This window comes from Pinus tabuliformis, chromosome 2_1 (assembly GCF_031772625.1).
Source record: "Pinus tabuliformis cultivar Carrire ecotype Pingquan chromosome 2_1, CPIR1, whole genome shotgun sequence".
Lineage (NCBI taxonomy): Eukaryota > Viridiplantae > Streptophyta > Pinopsida > Pinales > Pinaceae > Pinus > Pinus tabuliformis.
The window spans coordinates 833,772,514-833,790,915 of NC_142299.1; positions in this window are offsets into that span (position 1 = coordinate 833,772,514).

An 18,402-nucleotide genomic window follows, 5' to 3' on the forward strand; every position below is an offset into this window, starting at 1 on the left:
ACCAAGATTAATTATGTGGAGATTGTTTTGGCTTTGGCCTTGGTATCTACTGATCTCACTACTTTGGGTACGTCGCTTGACACATATTCTCAATCTCCTTGGCCTGGTTCTTTATATTCTTCCAATCCCTTAATCAAGATGTTTCCTACTAACGAAAGTCATGGAAATCATGTCTCTTGAGGAATCATCTTGGAAAGATACTCGTCATCCTTCCTCATTCTTACCTAGCCAAGAAGTCATGTCTACCTATCTTGAGAAGTTCTCTTCTCGTTTCCCGACCCAACTACTTCAGATGCCTATCGTGACCCATGAATTCTAGTTGGAAGGGAACATGGGTAATATTACCCAAATGATACCTATTGACATTTCTGCTAAGCATGGTATCGTTGAAAACGTTCATATTGGGGTAACTTGTTCTCCTAATGAGATCAATCTTTACACTCATCTTTTTCAAGAGTTTCAAGATGTTTTTGCATGGTCATATGAAGAAATGCCTGGCATTGACCCAAGTATAGTCGTGTATGAAATTCTGACTTATCCTAATGCGAAGCCCGTTCGCCAAGGGCTTCGTCCTGTGCACCCTAGAAAAGTGGTTTCCATTAAGGGGGAAGTTGAAAACATTGTTAAAGTTGGATTTATTTATCCTATCCCTTTGATAGATTGGGTGTCCAAAATCGTACCGGTGACTAAGAAACAAGGCACCATTTAATTCTGTGTTGATTAGCATGACATTAATCATGCTTGTCCAAAGGACAATTATCCCACTCCTTTTATAGACCAGATTATAGATTAATGTGCTGGGAGTGAGATTTTCTCCTTTATGGATGGTTTTTCTGGTTAGAACTAGATAAACATTGCACCCGCTGATCAACACAAGACCACCTTCATTTGTCTGTGGGGGACTTTCGCATATAAAAATCTCCCTTTTGGCCTTAAGAATGTTGGGGCTACTTTCCAATGAGTGATGTCTTATGATTTTCATGACATTAAAAACATCGTTCAGCTTTATTTGGATGATCTTCCCACTCATTCATGTAAGTTTCGTGACCATCCCGATCACCTTCGACGAATATTTATTCATTGTAGACATTATAACATTCGTCTTAATCCACATAAGTGTTTCCTTTTCGTTGAGTCTAGCCAACTTCTCAGTCTTATTTTTCGAAGGATGGTATTCATCTTGATCCACTTAAAGTAGAGGCTATTGTTAATCTACCCCCTCCCTCTTCATTGCATCAATTACAGAGTCTGCAAGGGAAAGCGAATTTCCTTCATCGCTTTGTGCCTAACTATGCTGAGATAGCTTCAAGGTTCACCTCATTGCTTAAGGAAGGAACTCCATTTCATTGGGATGAGACTGCCCAAAAGTCTTTTGATGACTTGAAAGTTGTCCTCATTAATGCTGCTTTATTGCACCTTCCGAACTATCATCGTGATTATTTCCTCTATCTAGTTGAAGCTTCTAGCACTATTGCTATGGTATTGGTGCAAGACGATGACGAAGGTCATGAACATGTCATTTATTACCTTAGCCGCAATCTCCTCGATGCTGAGACCCATTATGCTCATGTTGAGAAATTAGCTTTGGCTGCTATGCAGGCTATTCAACGCTTTCAGCATTATATTCTCCTCTCCACTACAACCATGATTTCTGATTGCAACCCCATGAATTATATTCTGACTCGTCAGTTGCTTGGGGGAAAATATTCCAAGTGGATTTTCATCCTCCAGGAATTCGATTTGGTGTTCACTACTATCAAATCGAAGAAATCACTTGTATTTGTCAAGTTGATTTTCTCTTTTCCCTCTGCTTTTCTTCATACTGGTGCTAATGAGAAGTTACTCGATGAGACTCTCTTTCTAATTAGCACTCTCTATCCTTGGTACGGTGATATCATTGTGTATCTCCAAAACATCTACCTTATGGTCTGCGTTGTCCAAGGCTAATTGCTGATGCATTCAGCATCAATCCCAACCTTACCGCATCATTGGGGATACTGTATACCGCGTTGGTGTTGATTCAGTTCTTCGCCGATGTTTAACTCTCAATGAGGATGAAAGAGTCTTAAATGACTGCCATTCTGGTGCATGTGGTGGTCATTTGTTTGGCTATGCCACTACTCAAAAGATCCTCTGCGCTGGTTACTTCTGGCCCTCCATCTTTAAGGATTGCATTCTTGTTGTCCACAAATGCCATCAGTGCCAGATTTATCAACGGAAAATGTGCGCCCCACCGCTCTCCTTCACCCCATTATTACCGTTGGTCCCTTTTCCAAATGGGGAATTCATTTTATGACATGTAACCCTCGTTCGGCCAGGGGGCATGGTTATATCATCATTATCATGGAATACTTCACCAAATGGGCTGAAGCGATGCCTACATATTTAGCTGACAATAAAATGGCGATGCAATTTCTCTTCAATCATGTGATTTCCAGGTTTGGAGTGCCTCAAGCCATTGTCACTAACCATGGCTCCCATTTTTGCGATTATATGATGGTTGAGATAACTTCTAAATTGGGCTTGTGTCATGACAACACAACTCCGTATTACCCTCAGGCCAACGGCCAAGTTCAAGAGGTAAACAAAGTTTTAGTTACTATGCTTTAGCGCACCATTGGGATGCACAAATATAATTGGCATCTCATGCTTTTTTCAACTCTGTTGGCCTACTGAACCTTAACTAAAGGAGCAACTAGATTCACACCTTTTCATCTCTTCTATGGTATGGATGTTACCCTACCAATTGAATGTGAAATTCCCTCACTCAAATTGGCTATCGAATTACTCCTCAAAACCTCGCCTCAAGAGGATCGTCTCCTATATTTGGAAGGACTAGATGAAACCCACTATCTTGATGCTTTAGTCATTGAAGCACAGAAAAATCGAGTTAAATCCCATTTTGACCAACCAGTCTCTCCTCATACTTTTTGTGGGGGAGATTTGGTCTTGCTATATGACCAAGCTAACTATAAGCTAGGGGCAAGAAAATTTGAACCCATGTGGCATGGGCCCTATATTGTCAAGCATGCATTACAAAAAGGGGCCTATGAGCTAATTGATTATGAGGGTAACCCTTTGAGAAAGCCCTGCAATGGGCTGTACCTCAAAAAGTATTATGCGTGAGTCATCTCACATGGTTACTTGTGTACATAAGTGTGTTATTCATTTTTTGTGTAGTTTGGTTTGGTGTTTTTTTCAAGCAGCTTTCCTAATTATTATGTCTTCACCTGCTTTACAGATGTCTGTAACTCCTTATATCGGTTTCACCGATGGTGTTTGCCGTAGTACCCATAATTTTTCATCTGCGGCATTGGCTATTTATGACCCTCATGGTGATTTGCTTAATATTCAAGGTATTTTTTTGGGTCAAACAACTAATAACATTGCTGAATATAGCACAGTTATCGAACTCTTGTCAGAAGCCATTTCTCTTGACATTTGAGAAATGGTTGTTATCCTTGATTTGCAACTTGTTGTTCTTCAACTCAATGGGAAATATTTTGTCAGAAACATCAAATATTGAGAATGTATTTGTATTTTCATATATTGGAAAGAAATTTTGATTATATCACATATCATCACATTCCTAGGCATATGAATACATTAACAGATGCATTGGCTAATTATGTTTTAGACATACATTTACGCAATATGTGAAAAACATTGTATCATAGTAAACATGAAATATAGAATATATATATTTTGATAATGTTTGAGTGTAATACGTCAAAATCCAAAAAATAATATATATTTTCTAGGTACATCCGTGGCTCGCAGGCCTCAAAACTGTAAATGCAAACTATGGACTACTCTGCGTGGTGATCATGATAACATGTAACTACTCGTACTACAGGAGTTAGTAATCATTAGATCCGATCAGAAACTCCCATTGTGTGCCACTGATAATAGTGAGGAATGTCCTCGATCCATGCGTACTCTAGGATTCCTGTCATCAGGCCCTCCAAATTTCGGGTAATCTCCTCTTCATTGTCCACTCCTTGATAAGGAGCAACCTCGAACTTCCAGGCCACATGTCTAGCTATAGGGGGACATCCCTGCTGGTCTCTCTATTCCAACATCTACAATTACAAGTCAAGGTGTCATGAATACATATATGAAAAAACAATAAAAAACCAAAAACAAAATTGTTTTTCTCACCTCCATCATCAAAGTCTTCTCCCTCTGGGAGTGGTATGTCAGGATCACTGCAGAAGTCAGTCCCACTATACGACCAATCCTCCACCACAATTAATTGTCATCTGAGCCATACAAAGAAGGTGGGCCTGTAGGACATCTACTAACCCTCTCCAGATCTAGGCATCAGTTCGCTCCATCGGACCATCCGTGGATCTCATGGTATCAGAAGGTTCACCTCCACCATCATGTAATGGAACAATGGGACCTGTTCCAAGGGGAAGGTCACTAATATAGATCCATATCCAAATTGCCTCAAGTTTCCTACTTTGCATTTGGATAATTGTCGCTTCATGTTTACCTTCATGGCCTCTGCCCAGTTGAAGACCATGGGTGCCATGCAGTGCACAACATACCAGAAATGATATTTGTTGGAATCATGTAGTGCTTAATCCCCAACTACTCAGTTGATGGTCAAGAGTATTACCTTCAATACAATATCATTTATTGTCATAATGTCAATCTTTCTACTTGTATATTTCAGGGCTCTCAGGCAATGTTGGGCAAGCAACATGTTTACACTCACCCCAATAGGCCTACCTCCATATAGTTGGACTGGCTCCCCTCTGTGGGACAGCCCAGTAATGAAATAGATGTCTAAAGTCTCCAACTCTAGCTCTTGGTCATGGATCAAAAATACCTCCCATCCAATGTCCAATAGACTGATCAAGTATTGTAGTAGCTTAGGTTGAGCTCGTAATCCCGGTGTCAGAAAGAACTTAAGGAGCCCACAGTTCCTCAATGCATCCAAATAGTCTGGATCTTCCAAGGCCATTTGATTTATTCGTTCATGCTCTCGTTCTTTCCACTCAGTCACCATCTTTTTGCTTTGATTTTCCTACAGACACCCACATTGAATTTAGCATCAATTTTTGAAAGGGAAATTTCATATTTAAAGCATTTAAATTGGGTAAAAATTGGAAAAATTTCGTTCTCTATGCCGGCGCGACTGTTTTTAAAACAAGTTTGCTGATGGTGTGTGTCCCCATGCTAGAAGCCCATGATCAGCATGGTCGCGTGCCCAGATCCTGCGCCAATTGAGGGCAAATTTTTTTTGCTAAAAGTCCCTCAAAATCCCCTAAAAGATGAATAAATGCTTGAAAAATAGGTATTAATGCGAAGAGTAGGGCCTCGAATCTTACCTGCAACAAATGGTTCGACGATCAGCTTCCTGGATCTGTAGAAATCTGATCCTGAAGATTTGGGGCACAAGTGGGTAAAAATTGATCCAAATGAGGTAAATGGTAATTTTTTTTACTTTTTCCCTTTTTATAATCTTTTCGCTATGTTTTAGGGTTTTAAAAAGTATTTTTTGCCATTTTTTCCTTAGAATTGGATAATGCATTCCCTTCTTGTGCAGCGACAGGTGTTGATTTTTCGTCTCGTAAAAAGTGGAAATGAAAATATTGCCAAGTATTTTTCCATTTTTGACTCGTTAAAGAAAATAAAAATGGGGAGTCCGCTTTAAGATCTTTTCTGACTCTCAAAACATGAAAAGATTGTCGAGTTCTTGTCATTTTGACCTCGTAAATGATTTCTAAAAGTCATTTACCCAGTATATGTTTACCCCTTTTTCAGGCTGGGAAAAACTACTTATGAAAAAGGTACTCCTTGGCTAACATGGTCAAGTGGTTCTCTCGAGTATTGTTTTCTACCTTTTCGGGCCCGAGAGAAAACTTTATGAAAAGGAACCTTTTGGAGTTTTCTTTTTCGTGTCTTTTTCAAACTCTCTAAACATGAAAAAGATATCGAGTTTTCCCTTTGTCGAACTCGTTAAAATTTAATGACATCGGATTCATCACCATGATGGACATGAGCTTCTCCTTCCTAGGGCTCGTTAATCTTACTAGGTTAGATATATCTGAAGGATGGACTTATATTACAAGAATATGCTATCCCCTTCAAGCTTGTGATAAAAAAAACTACCAGAAATGGTGGGGGGAAATGGAAAATTTTTACCAGTTGTGTCGGCAGCTTGTCACTCTTGAAGATGAAACTATTCTTCTTCATGTCAGGTTGGGGTATCCTCCCTTCATCATTGACCTTCCCGGGTTTGGGGTGCCACTTTTTTCCTTTCCATTTGATCTTTGCCACATTATCATGACCTCCGATCCTATGGATCCAAAAATCTACCAAACTCCAAAGTCCATTCACCGATATGTTCAAGAGTTAATCCTTCTACAATTTACACTCATTCCTGCTTCTCTATATCATCCATAATCATTGAATCCCCTTATCTCACGTCGATGATGTGGGATACATCATGGCCCTCCTTCGACAACGTCACTTCCTGTCAACTTCAGCTTATTATCCGGAAAGTTGGCCGAGAGACTCCCTTCTAGAACTGTAAGGCTTGCATGCCCTAATGGAAAGTTCTTCACACTCGATGACAAGTTCTCATCATTGGCTTTCGATAGATTTACTTCATGGGTGTTCGACTTCAGTTCCTTATTCACACTCCGTGAAATGTAATACTCGTACCTTGACAACCATTATCATTATTGGTGGTTTCTCTCGCGCTTGTTAACGATTCACATCATTGACCGGTAATCAAGCGATTTTCTAGCATGTTCAACTTCAACACATCGATTCACATGTTAGAATTTGTACTTTGATCGGGTCATGTTGGAGCGCAAGACCCTAGGCTTAGATTACAAAAGTCCAGGTTGCAGGGTGATGTGACATGATCATGCTTACATACATGTCTCTTTCATATGAATGGTTGCGACCATACCATGAGTCTATTATATGTGATCCTTGTTATTGGATGGTTGCAATCATACCTTGGGTTAGATATGATCCTTCTAACTGGATTGTTGTGCCCATGCCTTGGATCCATTTACACGATCTTCTTCTGGATGGTTGCGTCCATACCATGATTCATGTATCATAGATTTCAGTGATGTATATGTATCTATGCTTTCTTTCAGGTTTTTCAAGGACAGTTTCTGGTTTCATGCAGCTACTTGTAAAGAATTTCACCCCTCACTATTGTTTGAACTTCATGCTTTAGGGGGAATCTATTATACAACATTTTGTCACTGTCCCTATACTCCCTATTCCTTGATCTTGGAGGACCTCTACAGTGACTCTCATGTGTTTTCCTATCATGAAGAACATGTCCTTACATCGCTCTTCATTTGGAGAACATTTCCCTCTTACATCATTTCCCAAGAATATTCCTTCAAACTCAGTTTTAAAGACCAACGCTATCACTCAATTTCTTCCATGCATTGATTTGCAGATTCTAACACTGAGCCTAGCATCGAACAACGCTGGTAATCCATCCATGACCTGCACCGACCCTCTTTTGTAAAGTTTTTAAAAATGGAGTCAAAACTTCCAGTTCTAGAAGCTTCTTGAATGGAGGTCTGGTAAATGGTTAGGCGAGATAGAGCCGACATAGACTGTTTGGGATCCTTTCCCCTATTAAAATGGAACAAACCAAAAGGGATAAGGCCTCTCCCATAATAAGAGGATCCATTTCCCCTCTCTCAAGCTATATAAGCTCATCCTTTTCCAACCTTAGCTAGCTAATGAAAGGGTTGGAATAATCTGCAAAATTTTTATAGCCAAGAAAACTCTTGAGAACCTTAGCCTTCTAGTTGGTGTTTATAAAGGGAGAATAAGCTTGTAGTTTTGTTTGGTTTGGAGAAAAGAGGAATATGCCTTGAACTTCCATTGTTTGAGGGTGAATCATGAAATGTTAATAGTGGTGCTAGAACCCAGACACATCAAAGGAAACCTGCAACGATAAGGCGAAGGTTGTACTTTTGTTTTCGTCATAATAATACAACTGATATTTTGTTTCCTATATCAATTGAATATGTTAGTTGGTATCTTAAGAATCCTTAGCCTCTTAAGTAGGTTGAATATATTGTATGCTATCATGTGTGTTTGGGTTGCTTGTCTATTTGTTTCAGGTGCTTGATTAACATTAAGGAGTTGATCGTTGGAGCAAAGACACAAGGACTTCATTAAACAAGGATTAGGTATATAAGAGGTAGGATCTTATCCATTCTCAATCTAAGGGAACTTATATTAGATTGTATTTTTTGTGGCTAGACCCTCTCCCCTGGGCTAGAGGGATTATCTCTGTCCGCAGACAGAACATTCCTACTCCACAAAGGTCACTGTGTTAACCACTAATAAGAGTTGAATCCCTCAAGCTAATTGGAAAAGGTTTTCCCTAGATATCTATCAACCTAACTTATGCTATGAGGTAAATTCTTAATGCAGGCTAGATCCTAGAATACTTATGCAAGATGATGAGTGAAAGTATCTTGAGTTAAGATTGTTTATGTTACTTGAGTATTTAGTGTGAATTACCTTAAAGCAAGAGTACTTAACAATATTGAGATAACAATCTTAAAAGTGATAAATGCCAAAAGATGCAAGTGCAAACTTCACAAAATACTCCTCAAGATGTTAGAAAATTCATTAATCAACCACAAAGCTATTAAGACACCAATATTCAACAATATTCAATATCACTTAAGATGAGCCAAATATCATTATTGATATAACCAATAAAAACCTTATATGCCAAGTTCTTAAGATGATCAACCAACATGTCCAAGACTTAGAGCAATGATTTCTTAATTGAATGCCAAACACAATGATACCAATTATCTTTCAACTTATACCAATCACTATATACCAAGACTATTTATGATTTCAAGTTCTTTTAGTGAGTGAGATTACTAAATGTGAAATATGATTTCTTATATATATATATATATATATATATATATATATATATATATATATATATATATATATATATATATAGATATAGATATATATATATATTAAAAAAATAATATTAGCCACTTTCACCGTATAAAAGCTAAGAAAAAGTAACAACAAAATATAGTGCTATGAAAACACTTATGCACTTTATGTTCTAATGATATTTTTTATGAGCACCAAGTGACTAATATGATAGTAGTAAGAGACTTATGATAGCAGCAAGTAAATATCAATTCCACAATGCCTATGCTTGCCCAAAGTCACAAGAAAAAGCGCAACTGCCAAGAAAATTTAGCTAACTAGAAAATTAGACGAATTAGCCCTTTTAAAATGTAATTTTCAGAGACATTTTAGATCTGTAATAAATTATTACAATAGTAAATAAAGTAAAAATCAACAAACTAGTAATTCTAAAGACAATGATGAGAACACCCAAAAATAGGAAACTTTCACAAAAACATAAAATTTTGAGTTTCTAACACTTTGTATGCTTAAGAAATTGTAGATCTGAAATATTCAATTATGCATTAAATTCCAATAAGCATAAAATTATATCTAGGCTAGATCTAAGGTGCCCAAGTGGCAAAAAATTTAGGAAAATGAAAATTTTGTAATTTTGAACAATTTTGACCAAACTAAATATGATTTTAGGACCTAGTTATCACTTATTTAACTTTTCTAATAAAACACATAGAAAACAAGGGTTTAGAGGTCAAACCCTAGGCCTAAATCCTTTGTAGATGTATTTTCCCAAGTGATCCAAAATTTTAGGACGAAGAGGCCACCTGAAAATCAATCTTTTGAAGCTCAAAAATCTGTAAAATCACCAAGGAATTAGCACTAAGAAATTGAGATGAGGGATAGGGGTCAAGATAAGTCTGTTACACTAAAAAATGTCACCTTGACTACTTACAGTTAGTATGGCTCAAATCAACAGTCATGCTACCCTCTTAGGAAAGTCTCATGCCTCTGTTATCCATCTCAATCTCAAAGAAGAGAGAAAGTCTTGTAAAAACTATGTTTATCTCTGGGGTCGCAGGTTCTCTCTAGCCTCACCTGCGGGGACGCTGACCATGTTCACAAAATCTGCGTCCATGGACGCTCTGTATGTTAAGGGACAGGTGCGTCCCTCTGTAAAAGGCAAAATGCGCGAGTTTTATCTTGAAAAAGTTACTTGTGGTTACTTCTAGAACATTCTAGAGGTCGGTTTGATGAAATGGATGCGCCTCCAGTTGGTTCATGTATCTCTATTAAGGGGGAACTTATCCCATCAATAAGGGAGCTATCCCACCCATAGAGGGGGATGATCCCATTGATAGTGGACCTGAATAACCTCTTTACAGCACTATAAATAAAGGCATTGAGCCAGAAGGAGAAGAGGTTGGAGCTATACATTTTCTTTGGGTAAATGCTGCAGGATTTAGGTCTTCCATTAGAGCCTTTGTGAGGAGAGATTGTCTTCACTTGATTCTACTTGGGAGAGGGTGAGCTTTGTCAAAGTAGAGGAAAACCCTTGATGGACCCTGGGAGGAACTTGCACAACACCAAGGCCAGGTTGTAAGAGTTTCTTTGTTTCGTTATTAATACAAACTGGTTTATTTTTCTCAATAGCTTGTGTTAATGAGTTATTTCATGTGTTCCTTGGTCTGCATGTTGAATATATGTTTTATTATATGAAATGCAAGTGCTTGGTAATTGTTTGATTGTTTGTGGTTGCAGGAATTGACTTGAAGGAGGAGCTCATCCGGATCGTCAAGAACGGACTTCAACAACAGCGTTTTGGAATAAGGTAAGCCTAAACACTTGTAGTTTTCATGTTGTAAAAGGTGTATTTAGAGAAAGATCACTCCATTTTGTCTTGTTTGTCATTAGAATGTCTTAGACTTCTAGGAAGGTCAGTCGTGTCCGCACCCTTGACAGATTCCGTGTGACAAATTGGCGACTCCGCTGGGGAATCCATTAATGAGAGAGTCTTTTCCTTTATATGAACTTTGCTTTGAGAAAATCATTTTTATTTTCTGGTTTTTGACTGTGAGAATTAGTATTTGGGTGGCTTAGCTTTAGATTTAGTTAGATTTGGTTTTTCTTCATTTTCCCAGAAGGACGCAGTCTCTGAGTACTGCACAGTGCGTCTTTGGACGCGCTGTTGCCGTCTGCACAGAGCGGGGCCGCACCTGTGACAACGGGTTGCCTGCGTCTTCCTGTAAAACTTAAGAAAATTCCATTTTTGCTTTAAATTGCTTTTAGATTTTGTTTTTCCTTAGTGTTTTCTGCCCAGATCCTTTAGTACCCTGTCAAGAATTTTCACCTGAACTTGTTTTGTGAGCTTTGAGTGTTTTAGTGGTTTTCAACGAAGTTTAGACCTAGGGTTTGATTTTTGGAAAGGCTTTGTAGTGACTTTGATAGTAGAAAGTTGTCCAGCCTTAGATCTCTCTGGTTAGTCAACCTTCTTAGAAGTCGGGCCTGTCGTAAAGTCTCCTTTTGTGAGCAACTTGCCATTTGAGTTGTTTTGGGTCAAATTTCGAATTACTTGTTTATAAAGTATTGATTTCCATTTTACAAAAAGAACAAAAAGATTAGAGTTTTGTTTTGGCTAGTTTTTGATTCTGCAATAAGCTAGTCCTTGATTTGATTGTGATCAAGTAAAACACCTTAGAAATAATCATTGTTAGTTTTGGCCTCGTTAAGATTGCTTAGAGTAAATTTGCCTTTAGTTTGCTTATGAGTGCATTTTCATAGATTTTAAGAGTTGTTAAGATTGATTTTTGGTTACATTAGATTTACTTGCTTTATTAAAAGAAAAATACAAAAACATCTTCTTAAAAAGTCTTGTTTCAAGTAGCTTTTTGTTTTCAAAAGAAGAAAAGAGTTTTTTCGTGCATGTAAAGAGAAGTTATGTTTTTATGCTTGGAAAAGACAAACGAATTGTTTCTTTGATTGTCTTCAATTAAGAAGTTGCTTTTATAAAGATTGCATTCTCTCAACTTTTTAGTTAAGCAATTCATCGAAAAAGTAAAGTAGTGGATAAATCATTCTAGGTGCATTTTGTAGTGGTTTCGAGTCGAGTCAACACACCACTGGTTTCACTTCCATCACCTTTTGACTTAAGAAACAACCTTAAAAGTAACGCTTAAATTAAAATCAATCTAGTAATCTTTATTTTTCTAGGGCTCTGAAGCACCAACATAGCTTAGGCTAGGGTCTTGGAGTAGGTGAGTACTTAACTCTCCAAGACTACAAAACCAAACAGATAGTCTATCTTGAGTAGAACAAATCCAATTGTTTCAGTTACATTCTGGGAAAGCTCCTCTTAAAGGAGAAGCACGAGCTCGTGTCCGAACCAGTGAGGGGATCATTCCTCCCTCGTTGGGAACGACGCCAGGCAGTACGTATTACAAACGGTAAACCTCGGATTAACCATTGTCGAGGAGCCAGGGGTCACTTATCGGTAAACCTTGGATTGTTGTCAAGGAGCCGGTAAGGGGATTGGAGCTTGCTACTCTGCCCTTGCGTGCTGTCGGAGTTTAGACTGTTCCCCCAGGTGTAATTGTTGTGATTGGTAACCTTAGTGGCCATAATATCTAGGATTCTACCCAAGGTGACGGTGGAGGGAAGGTCCCACTGTACCTGGAGCAGACGTCGGTTATACTCACTTGGATTTTCTGGGGGGTTCGCTTCACTTCGAGACGGTTAAAGTGGAGGAACTTGGTCCAGTCTATTCATTAAGCAGGTTGCCGGGGTAACTGTTCCACCCACTATTTCTGTACTGAATCCTGCGAGGTTGGGCCTAATCACCAACTAGCGCTTTTGGTCCGGAAGACTACTGTTTGTGTGTGGTTTGACGCTCTAGATTATTTAGGCGTGTGCTTCAAATTTGATTGGTTCTTTAGAAGACTTTAGGTGGTTTGATTTGAAATTTTTTACTTTGTTTTCGTGTGTTGTAGTTAAAATCTTTAATTGTGGCGGAATTACCGAGACAGTCCCGTAGACTTCGGGGCAAGTCTCCTGAGATTGTTACCGGAATAGATTTGTTAAGAAAACTCCGTAAATCGCGGGGTGAATCTCCTGAAGACATTCCGGGTCATTTAGAAGGGTTAAAGGTCCTTGTAACTCCTCCTAGTGGCAGTAGAGTAGGATCACCTGAAGAAGGAGAATCTTCCTTGGTAGTCCATCCAGATTACCAAAGTTTAGAAACAGGTTACAATCCCGAAGCTGTTACAGTTTCCGAGCTTGCTGGTAGTTTTTCATCTGCCAGTGAAACAGGCGAAGAACCTGAAATTTCAGAACCTGTTACTCCAACTCCTAGTGTTCCTGATTCACCAAGAATAGAAAGAATTATCACCGAAAATCTTCCTGTTGGATTAATTGCTATAGAAGAACTTGTTCCAGAGGAAGAAATAGGCGTTTCTGATTCTGAAGATCTAATTACCCTTGATCTAAGGGAGCGTGAATCCATCTTTTACAGTCCTCCTAGAAGTGAATCTTGGTACCTTGCATTAACCAATTTTTTAGACAACTCAGTAGGTTTTTCTACACCTCGTACTCCGGTTCCACCTAGAGGAATTCATTCTCCTGTAAATATGTCTGGTCAGTCATCTGTGTTTTCACAAAGTCCTGAATCATTTTTACATGGCGGTCCTTCTGTTCCTACTGGGTATCAATCACTTTCTGGTACCTTTGCGGGAGCATCTCCTCAACCCATTGATCATGGGTTATTAGTTGGAAACAGTGGTAATGTACCATTGAGTATAGGTGAAGTTTATATGATGTCAGGTTCAACTCCCATTAACCAACCTCAAGGTGGCCAATTACCGCCTGGGGGGCAACCTTCGTTAATGCCTGGGGGGCAACCTCAAGGTACTTCATTTGTGACTGGGGGGCAACCTCAAGGGTATCAACCCCAAGGGTATCAACCCCAGCCTCAATATGTACCCCAAAGTCAACCTCAGTATCAGTATCAACCTCAAGGATGGCAACCTCAAGGATGGCAACCCCAAGGGTATCAACCCCAAGGGTATCAACCTCAAGGATACCAACCTCAAGGTCAAGGTCAACCCCAGTATTCGTATTTACCTCAAGGTTATCAACCTACGGGTCAATACCCTGGTCAAGGTTATCAACCACCTCAAGGGCAATCATATGGGACTGCACCTTACAGTTATCAACCCTATCCTCAATACGGCTATGGATCTCAGTATCCTCAACCTGTTACGAGTCAATACCCTGGAATGTTAACATGGGATCCGTCACAGGGTCAACAGATGTCGCAACCAAGTATACAGTCGGTACCTCAAGCAGGACAACCTGCAGTTCCTGGTCCACCCCAGCAACCGCAACCTGTCCAGTCAAGTGTTCAGACCCCTGTAACTTCTGTAGTTACTCAGCCGCCAATTGCACCTAGTACTCCACCTCACACGGCTGCAGCAACTACCGCTTCATCTACCATGCTTACTTCTGGAGTATCGGCAGCTCCGGTTTCTACTGTCCCTGTAACCACTCCTCAGACATCTGTACCGTTGTCTGGACCCACGGTTCAAACCACAGTCCAGATGCCTGCAGGCCAACCTGGTACAAGTACGGTTGTTACTACTCAACCTCAATTTGTTCAACCTCCGTACCAGGGACAGTATCAACCTGGGCAAGCTGCCCAACAACCGGTTTACCAGTATCAACCGTATCCTGGGTACACTTATCAACCACCTCAGCAACCCCAGTACGGTCCGGTTAATCCTGGTTTTCCAGGAGGATATAATATCCCCAATGCGACTCCTGTTCCTAGTTATCCTGGATATCCTCCTCCTGGGGCTGGTATTGTGACTCAGAGTTTTAGAGATCCTAACCGGCAGTTACCGTTTATTGCGACTTTAGATTTACCCGACTTGACGCGCCTAACGAACGATCCAATTCAATATCTTCCGTTCTGGCCGCCAATGCCAAATAAGTTGCCCAGCGATATACCCAAGTTCGAAGGTAAGTCTGGAGAGGATCCGTCTAATCACGTGATGACTTACCACCTCTGGTGTGCATCAAATTCCATCTCAGATGATTCCATCCGCTTACGTCTTTTCCAGCGTACACTCATTGGTCTCGCAGCCAAGTGGTACATTGAGTTACCACGGGCCTCTTTTTACAACTTTAGCCAGTTAGCTACCTCGTTCTTAACTCATTTTCAGTTACCAGTCAGATACGATAATGGTACAGAATTATTAACTTCGCTAAAACAATCGACATCCACGTACATTTCTGATCACATCCATGAGTGGAGACGTCGAAGAAGATTAGTGAAAGTTTTTATCCCGGACCAAATCTTAGCTGAATGGTTTGTCAAATCATTATTACCAAGAATTACTGAAGATGTAGCTAAGGCCGGAGTAGTTACTGAGGAGCAAGTCATTGCTCAGGCACAATACCTTGACTTAGTTTACACTCAGTCGGGTACGTTACACGAGAAAATTCCGGATCTTCCAAAGTCAAACCAAATCGCTGCTGCTCCTTCGGGATCTCATGCCGCTGATGGTATGATCGGTATCGTGACTACGAAGAGTAAGAAGAAGTCTTCCAAGACCTCCAATACTCCAATTATCACTTTGCCTGATTCTCCGACAGGAGAGTCTTCTCCTCCTGAACTTACCGCCGACATTCACGCTGTAGAGTCATCTACGGCCAAATCCAAAAACGGTGGAAAGAAGAAAGGAAAGAAGAAGGCTAAAGCAGACAAGGCTCCAAAGGAGAAAACGGAAAAGTCGGAAACCAATGACGAAAAGCGCAAACCTCGATATCCTTGTCTTATTTGTGAAGAAGATCATTTTACGAGAGACTGCCCTCATCGGGCCGAGGTAGTGAAAATAGTCAAAGGTTCTCCCACTCCTGCTGTGTTAAAAAATCCATTTCCAGAGCAGGAGAATAAGATGATAGGTTCTTCTTCGAATGCCAGTGAAGAACCCATTTTGATGATGTCTCATGTCAGGATTGCGACTCGATCGCAAGATTATGGTAGTAAGGCTCCTGTTGATGGTAAAGAAGCAGAATCTTCTCACTCTAACCCATCAACCTCAGCTCCTGGTTCCGATCCACTACAGATCGAAAAACCTAACCCAGACTTAGTGATTAAGCCGCCCGCCAAGGGTGTACTTCGAAGGTCTGCTTTCAATCCACATGCGAGAGCAGCCCAGAATTACAACATTGTTGAAGACTTAGCTGTTTCACCTTCAGCAATGTCGGCACTCGAAGTGCTGCAATCATGTCCAGCGCAACGAAAATTGCTTTTGTCGGCTATTGGAGCTGTCGATGTTCAGGACCCGAACCTAATGATCTTTGATCTAGAAAGTAGTACACCGCGTCTCCCCCATCAAATGGCTTTCCAAATTCCAGTGATAGTCAAAAACAGGCCTATTCATCGGACTGTGATTGATGAGGGAGCTTCTACGTGTATTATGTCGATTCAATGTTGGAGATCGCTTGGTTCTCCTTCGTTGAACCAATCCCCCACCATCCTTAAGGCCTTTGATGGCCGTGGGTTCCGTCCGTTTGGTATTCTACAAGAATTGCCTATAGGGGTCGAAGGTAAAACCGTTAGTCTGGATGTGGAAGTGGTTGATGCCCCTCTAGACTACAACCTTCTTTTGGGTCGAAGTTGGTCATATGCTATGACAGCGGTCGTTTCATCGGTCTTCAGAGTCATTAAGTTTCCACATAACGGTAAGATCGTGACTATTGATCAGCTGACATACTTTTCATCCGACCCAACCTCTTTAGAAACTATCCAGCATGTTGGTAAAACGACAATCCCTTATAGGGACATTGGTGTAGGTTTAGTTAAGGATTCCGGTTTACTGGGAACTTTTCCTCTCCCTCCACTCAATGCAGACCCTTCGTTTGCAACAATTCATATGATCACGTCAGAAAACATTATTTATGATGATCCTTGGTATGTTCCCTCTGACTCTGAGCTAGACTCACTCGGTGATGTTATGCCGTTGAGTCCGTATGAGATTGCTTATGAAGCTCTTATGTCTTTTACCGACTTTCATTCAACCGACCAAATGAATGTGGTCAGTGAAGAGTCACTTTTCACCTCACCCTTAGAACGGATAACGTTTCCCGAAGAAGTGTCATCTGACGAACAACTTCGCGAAATCCTAAGTGTAGATGATCTACCATGGGAAGATCTCCATCACAGATCTTCGTTTTTACCTAAGGATGATGCATTTGAAAATGATTTTTCATCTATCTTTACCGCTGAATATGTCAAAGACGCTCAGGATCCAACGAAACATTCTGATTCAGAGCTGAATTTAGGGAATATTTCTCGTACTATTCCCATTGATATTTCAGTGAAGCCCGGAATCGAGGAGAACATTCATATAGGTGCCGCATGTACTGAAGAAGAAATCCAAACTTACAAGGCCCTATTCCAAGAATTCCGCGACGTGTTTGCCTGGTCTTACGAGGAAATGCCGGGAATTGATCCTGCCATTGTTGTTCATGAAATCAAAACCTACCCGGATGCTAAACCCATTCGGCAACGGTTGCGTCAGATTCACCCTCGAAAAGCGGCTGCGATTAAAGCAGAAGTCGAAAAGCTGTTGAAAGCAGGTTTCATTTATCCGATCCCGTTAACGGATTGGGTATCGAATATTGTTCCCGTCAATAAAAAACAAGGAACAATAAGAATCTGTATCGACTATAGGGATATCAATCGAGCTTGTCCAAAAGACAACTATCCTACGCCTTATATCGATCAAATTATTGATGATTGTGCCGGAAGTGAGATGTTTTCCTTCATGGATGGTTTCTCAGGCTATAATCAAATCAATATTCTACCTGCCGATCAACCAAAAACGGCATTCATTTGTCCATGGGGGACATTTGCTTATTGCAAATTACCTTTTGGACTTAAGAATGCCGGGGCCACTTTTCAACGGGCGATGTCTTATGCATTTCATGACATCAAGCACATTGTGCAACCCTATCTCGATGATTTGCCTGCTCATTCTTTACAACGAGCTGATCACCTTGTCCACCTACGAGCAATCTTTATGAGGTGTAGGCATTATCGAATTCGGTTGAATCCCCACAAGTGTGTTTTCTGTATAGAAACAGGTCGATTGCTGGGATTTGTTGTTTCAAAAGCCGGCATTCGCGTCGATCCCTCGAAAGTCGAGGCTATCATCAAATTGCCTCCTCCTTCGAGTTTGCGCCAACTCCAAAGTTTGCAAGGGAAAGCGAACTTTTTACGCCGATTCATCCCAAACTACGCCGAGGTCACTAAAGGTTTTACACGGTTGTTGAAACAGAACGCACAATTCTTTTGGGACGAGATTGCCCAACAATCTTTTGATGCACTAAAACACGCGTTGACCCATGCACCGTTATTGCATCCTCCCAACTACAACCAGGACTACTTCTTATACCTCGCAGCTTCGAATTCACCCATTGGAATGGTGTTAGTTC